The sequence below is a fragment of the Rhea pennata genome, chromosome 4 (assembly GCF_028389875.1).
Source record: "Rhea pennata isolate bPtePen1 chromosome 4, bPtePen1.pri, whole genome shotgun sequence".
Classification (NCBI taxonomy): Eukaryota; Metazoa; Chordata; class Aves; order Rheiformes; family Rheidae; genus Rhea; species Rhea pennata.
In genome coordinates, this window is record NC_084666.1 from 20597775 (window position 1) to 20605128 (window position 7354).

Genomic DNA, 7354 nt, shown 5'->3' on the forward strand with positions numbered 1-7354 from the left:
ATTGTGCTCACCTCCTTTTCTACATTTGCATGTAAAGTTGGCCTTTTTTTTTTCTCTTATGTCCTGATGAGTACAGAAGGAAGATCTGTCTCTATCTTTGCACCCTTCAGGAATGCCTGTTATCATAACTCCGCAGGATTCAGGATCTGGATGACTGTAAGATATGACATACAGTGGGAAAAAAAATCTTTACTGTAAGGTGCAATTTCCATTTTCACAAAAGTAAACTCATTAGGCTGTGGAAGTCTCCCACATGATATTGTAGCTGCTAAATGTGTATTTGGGACTAAGGGGAGATGGAGAAACGCATGGAAGAGAAATCCTTGGGTGGCAACCAATTTCACAGAGATCTCATCTGGCTCTGGATGTTCTGAACAACAAATGGTTGTAGGCTGGAAATGGTGCTGCAAAGAAACAGATCTGATGTGCTTGCTCTGTCCTTAAGCTCTTCTGTAGCTGTGCACATTGGTTACTGTAAGAGACAGGAGATGGAACTAGATGGATCTTTGGTTGGACTTAGTGCAGATACTTTTGTATGAGAATCTCTACAAGAAGCAGCAGCAAGACGTAGAGGGAAAAGTATGAATTTATTTGTGCTGCTTTTCTTATCCAACGTGTACAGATCCTTTAAACTTAAAGAGGTGTTTCTAAGGAGCATACAGCTGGGGGGGGGGGGGGGGGAACTTCTACCAGCAATGCTCCTGCTGCTCAAAGGGGACCGAACTGCATTCAATTAATGAAGGGAAAAGTCTATTAACATACTTTTCAGCACAATGGGACCTGAGGTGTTACTGTAGAAGGAGTTTTAGTGGCACTTAACTTTTGATTTATTTTGATTTAGACTACCATTTGACAAGCCATGAGGTAACAGATCTGTCTGGACTCAAACCCAGAGAGCTTAGGTTCCACCCCCTTTATCTCTAAAGAATTTCTTATGGGACATCTGACTTCTGAAGAGATTAAGACTGGACAAAATAAATGTTTAAGAATGTTTATTTTGCTACTTTGTCCATAAAGGAAGTGGACTGCTGTGTATCAGATATAGGAAATTATGTCATAGGTAGGTGAGAGGAATCCCTCCCAAATGTGTTTTCACAGCCATAGATACATGAAGACAAAGTTGTTGAACACAAACTTGCTGTACTTCAAGCACTGTTTCACTTACTCTTTGCAAAGCATGTCAAACTTGTCAGATTTAACCTCTCATTGACATTCATCCTAGGATTCCTTCTGGAGCATCCCATGCGTTTACTTCTTTATAAAGCACTACTATATGTGCAACTAACCAGATTACTTGAGTCCTCCCTGCAAAAATAGATCATTCTGCTTCTGTATGTGCATGATTCACATAATTCAGCACAGAAAGAAAGGATCTATGATTGCTAAGATGCAGAGGTTCCTGTCCTTATGTTTCAGCACGGGTTCTGGCAGCCTGCTAAAATATAAATGCTTCACCAGTCAATACATTATTGCTACTGCAGTGAAAAGCAGTTGGAATTCCCGAGGAGGAATTAGAATATAGTTCTCTGGGAAATACTGTGCATCCTAAAATGGCAAACGGGTCTCCTGATATCGGTGTGTTTTAGAATAGCCCTGCCTGAAATATATTTAGAGTGTATTCCCAGTGGCTCTCACCAATCCCAGAGGACAGATTATGTGGCAGAACAAGTATATCTTGTCTCTTTCTCTTCTGTTTTTCAGAGATGTGCAGTGTCAGGATGGCCGAGTGGTCTAAGGCGCCAGACTCAAGGCGTGCTGTGCCTTCCCATGCAGGGCTGGGTATTCTGGTCTCCTATGGAGGCGTGGGTTCGAATCCCACTTCTGACACAAGTTTTGGGGTAGAGAAATAGTGTAGTGGTTATCACATCTGCTTTACATGCTGGATTCAACTGATTCCGCAGTGGAACTGGTACCAGGAAACCTTTGGGAGGTGGGACTAGATGATCTCCAGAGCCCCCTTCCAACCTTACTGATTCTGTGATCCACATCTCTGGAGCCAATGCTCAGCCTTCTGGCAGGATTTGAGGATCTGAGCTACATTAGTGTAATTTTGAAATAGAATATATTTATTATAATAGTTAAATATTTAAACACCTAAAACCAAAATTGTTACAATAATGAAGAAAAGCTGCCTATTTCTTGCATCAGATCCATAGCATGTGATAAAATGGTGTACTAAAGGGGAAGATCAAAACCTTTGCCCTCTTCCCAAAGACAGTGTTACAGTCACACTCAAATGCAGCTAAGCAGAATGAGAAATCCAGATTGACCTTTGGATGTCACCTACATTTTTGTATTGATCTGCCTGATTATTTTTCATTGTTTGAAACTACAGCAAATATCAAAACTCTAAATCTAAACCCTAAAGCTTTTTAAACTTAAGAAAAGAAAAGAAAAGAAAAGAAAAGAAAGAAAAGAAAAGAAAAGAGAAAAGAAAAGAAAAGAATATTAAAAGGATCAGGATTTCTTGATATGGAAGAATTTTTAAACTGATTATATTTCTTCTGTAGCTGAAAGATTTAAAATGAAAAGGTCATCAGTTTTTTTCTTAAGTGCTTGAACTCTAATGGAGTCAGCCTGATTTTGCCAATTCCTTTTATATAGTTGTAAAGGAAAGGGAGAAAGCAAGGTTAATTCCAAATAGCACCTTGTTGAATTCTATTAATAAAAAGTAATATTAGATTGTATTAGAGGAACCATGTCTTTTTAAAATATATTTTTCTGTTAATTACAAATGTATGCAAATTGTTCTCTAAAACAGAACTGGGTGTAGAGCCCAAAATTACATTATGATCTGAAGCTACCTTAGAAGTGAAGATTTTATTCATCTTTTTCAGGTATAAAGAATTTCTATATTCAGTATACCTCATCTTCCTTTTCTCTCTTTCAGGCCTTTGAATCATGAAGAAACAACAGGTAATGATACTGAGAACAGGAGGAACTAGAAATACCACTTCCCACTATTTCTGGCTCACTACTACAGGGAAGTTCATTAAATCGTTTAATACATTTCCTTATTTTTTTCTGGAGTCAGAATATCCATCGCACCACATATTTTCAGGGAATCTTGTGAAAATATTTGCATCACAGTAACGTGCCAGCTTTGGTGTTCGGTTCACTCTACAGTCATAAAGCAATGAAGACACATTCTATATCAGAGAACTCCAAAATTTATATAAAAAAACCTGCTTGTCATTTATTTGACCAAGAGCTCTTTCTGGCAGGAATAGGATTCTTAATATGTGTGTCCTGACATTCATCCCAGACTGCTCTGCGGTGCGGTGTGCTACGACTTCTCTGTGCCCTCAGGTAGTTGTTTCAGCAATAGAAGAATTGTTCCTTGTGTGTACTGTACTGATGTTTGTAAAATGCTTTGAGGTTCCTTGAGATGGGAGCTGCTATGTCAGTACAAAGTCTAGACTATTAATGTACAGTTAAAGTTTGGACACGGATTTAGCAGAAGAGGCTAAGACTGAATCCTCCTTGACAAAGCCTCCATTAATCTTGCACTAACAGAGCGGCGTATGCCCTCCAGTATCTTGATTCATTAACACGATTTCCATAATGACATACCTGGAATGAAAAAGTTCACCTTTCTACTCAGCAAATGAGTTGGAACAAATGTACAGAACATTGACCTTACCGAGAGGCTCCTGGGTGATTTAATTGTTGAAACCATGTCAGTAAGTGCATTAGCCACTGTGGAAACGTCCCTGTGGTGCTAATGAAGGAAAGAGGATAAAGATCTCAGTAAACAAATTGTCCATGTGTTCCCGTCTGGCAAAGATGGAATGAAAAAATTAAAAGGAGTTTATCTAATATCACGAGTCCTTCCTTTTGCCTTCCGCTCTGCTATGGTACAAAAATAAAAAACAGTGCTGAGGTTGTGGTGTGAAAAGCTTCTCAGCTTCAGCCACGCATTCAGATATACTTAATTCTTCTGCATTTATTTTCTGACACCCGATCAGTGGAAATTCTGAGGTGTTATAGTGAAAGTAGCCATGTAAACACTTGATAAAAGATAGGACTAGTAATTTTCAAGTTTTTGAAAAAACTTTACCTTTCAGTGCATTTGTACCACACTTCTTCCTGTAGATCCAGTAGGAGACAGAGGACTTTTAGGAGTTAAAGTGCATGGAAAGCAGAGCAGCTTTTCACTGGCACTTCTAATATATTATCCTTTCTAAGCTTAGCTTCCTGTTTGCAGATCTACAGTTCTCTGCATAGTTCAGTGGCCAGCAAGAAATTCTGCATGCCTGTGCACAGAATATTAAATCACAGTCTAATACAAAAGGGAGTCTGTCCCACTCTACATGAAGACTGAGGTGTTGTCTATGCTGTGCTGCTCTTCCTCAGCTTATAAACCTAGGAAAATTGTACGAAGACATGGCAATAGCAAATTCACACGTTCAGTCTTTTAAAAGCTCACAGTGGGTATAACAAAATGTTCATAAAGAGTGCTAACAGAGGTTTTCCAAAATCGATTTTTCTTATTCTCTCTGACCACATCTCAGTCAGAATGATACCCTTGTGACCTACAAAATGTCTGAGAGAACGAAAATGCAGCAGCAGCTGAGCAAAGAGCAGAACTTTCCAAGTTAGGAAAAAAAGGGGAAAAGCAGGAGAAATAGGACAAACCATCCAACCTAATCATATTCTACAATGTAGCTGTGCTATGGCTGAAAAGTTTCAGTCTTTCTAATGCTAACATTCTTTTCTGCCACATAAGTTGTTCCATGCCAAATGATTAATACTCTATAAAATATATTCTTGTGTGAGCATGCTTGTATGATATAATTCATATGGTCCAAGATTATTGGCTGCTCCACGAACAGCTGAACTAATGAAGCTTGCTTTCTTGTAATTTGTCTCTTGCGCCTCTGAACTTTCCTAGCCGAGTTCCCTTTCATGTCATCTATGACATCCCTTACGAGATATCAAGAGATATCAAGGCAAGAGACAACAATACTATATCTAGCCTGGAATTATCTGTGTGCTGATCAGCCAGCCAGAGCACACTTGCTGACTAGCTAGAAAGCTGCTGCCAAATGGAGTGTGTACTGGCAGGAATCCGTTTGTCTTTCTCTCAGCAGGATGGTGGTTTAGCTCCTGTCCTTCCCTCTAACTGCTGATTTTCACAGTACTTGAAAGAACATAATTATTTCTCATACCTCTCTTTCATATATGGCTGAATACAGGCAGTAGGGTTCACATATTATGATGGGTGGGAGAAGATCAAGTAGACAGTTAGACAGTTAAATGTGATATATCACATGCAGATTGTTTCCTTTAGAAAAGCCAGATTAAAAGTAAATGCTTATAACTACTGGTAAAGGGTAATAGTCTATAGAGCAACACAGGAAATGCGAAGTAAATGATTACATTTCTTTGTATTTTCATCAGAAAAAGATTTATATTTATCCATTTACTAACACTATTCCTTATTTGCAAATCTCATTCTAGATTGTCAGCAGAATGATCTGCTTTAATTTCTCAAGTCTGCTCTACGGTGGAGGCAATCACGCTCTGGATGTTTTAGGAGCAGTCCGCAGGGGCCTCTGATTCCCGCTTTTGCACTGCTTCAGTACAGCTTTCGGCCTGTAGCGTGAACTGAATCACTTGACTGGCTGCATCTAGAGCAGTGTTTCGACTGGAATGGGAGAAAAGTGGTTTATTTTAGCCCAGAGCACTTACCGATCTACTTTACGGTGCAGCTCCAAACCAGGTTTTCCATTATGACTGGACGTGGGAAAACACGTGTCCTGAGTATCTGGAGGAAAAGGCTGCTTGTGGGCGAGGAAAGACCCCGGTCCTGAAACTGGCCTTTTTCCTGAGCTCATTTTACCCAGAACTACCTCCTCAGGAAATACATGATGTTAAGGTGATATTAATTTGAAGATAAAACTCTCATCATTCCACACAGGTAAAATGAAAGAAAACTTGCCTGTGTGCTCTGTTTCAATGGACTTTACCTTATGAGGTAAATCCTGAAGTCTTTGCTCACAGAAAAAGACAGTTAACTTTGTTCTTTATCTAATCGTATCTTCTGTTATTCACTTGTCACGTGACCATCAAAACAGTACCTCACAGAAGAAACCATAGTGGAAAATAAACCTGGTAAAGAAAGCACATGGGTACATGGCCCAGAGGGAAGTTAAACTGAAAAATCGATGTAATCTGCATTTGGCCCTATAGTCACATTATCCTGTCATGTGAAAAGTTGATCGTGATGGCCAAACTAATACAAATTGGTTCATTTAATGTTTTTGTCACTTGCCATTGATGAACTGTATTATTTAGGAGTGTGTATCTTAGTTTAACATCTCTTAGCTATAGGCTAAGAATTTGCTTTTGCATAAAACCTCCACATGATTTCTGTTTGAGAGCTCATAAAGTTCATAAAAATGCCTTTTTTCAAGCACAAACGTCCGATTTAGTGGCAATCTCAATGAAAATGAAAACTGCAATTAGGCAGCGGGGGATATCTGTACAAAAATCACATGCTGTGTAGTTGTCCTGCACAGTTATGTCACTGATTGGTCTATGCCAGTTATGCTGTGAAACAGTTAAGAAGCCAGATACATACCAGAACATATTGGCATCGATACATGTACTTTCTATTAATTTCTATTAATTACATTCTTTCGCAGTGTCTGTGGACTTACAGCAATATGTTTCACATGAAATAATAAGATCGAATCAATACATTTTGTGTCCTGTATGTAAATGGTTGTTGAAAATATATTGTTTACTTCAGCAGCAGTTTTGGAAGGGAGAAGCTTTGCTCAACAAAAACAACTGTATTCACTATTCCTCAAGACACTAGTTGCCTTAACCAGGTACAGGGCTGTAGGAATTAAATATATGTTGAGAGCAAGATAACAGCATTAGAATTGCAGAGTTGTAAGGCACTGGGGGGCCTCTCTGTAATTTTCAGAAGCACTTTCCGTCTGTCTGCATTATACCGGGAATCATTCTTTGGAAAAGCTTAATATTGGAAGGACTCAAAAATATGTCTATCTTTGCTTCAGGGCTGCCAGATATGTTGAGCCTTTTAAGATTCACCCAATGAGACTGTGCAATTAAATGCCAGCCAACTTGCCAAAGGGTAGTAAAATCTGATCTTTAGTCTTTGAATATTTTCAAGTTTATTGTGTGATTGAGATGGACCCTCTTTTACATTTAGCAAGAGACCTGTGTGTTTATGAACTGTGTGAAATCTAGTCAATCTGACAGTCATTACAGATAAATGTATGAATACATGTGCATACCTAAAAAAATCTATGAAAATGGATAGCTGAAACAACAGAGGAGTCCTTCCAAGACACAGGACTTTATAACCGCCTGGTACAAA

The 7354-nt window shown here is 38.8% G+C and overlaps 1 non-coding gene across 1 annotated transcript; it reads left to right on the top strand.

Annotated features, from left to right (window-relative positions):
• The first annotated feature begins 1712 nt into the window (after positions 1-1712).
• TRNAL-CAA (transfer RNA leucine (anticodon CAA)) lies at positions 1713-1827 on the top strand. Its single transcript has 2 exons — positions 1713-1750; positions 1783-1827. It is a non-coding gene; the product is annotated as a tRNA-Leu (tRNA).
• The last annotated feature ends 5527 nt before the right edge of the window (positions 1828-7354 follow it).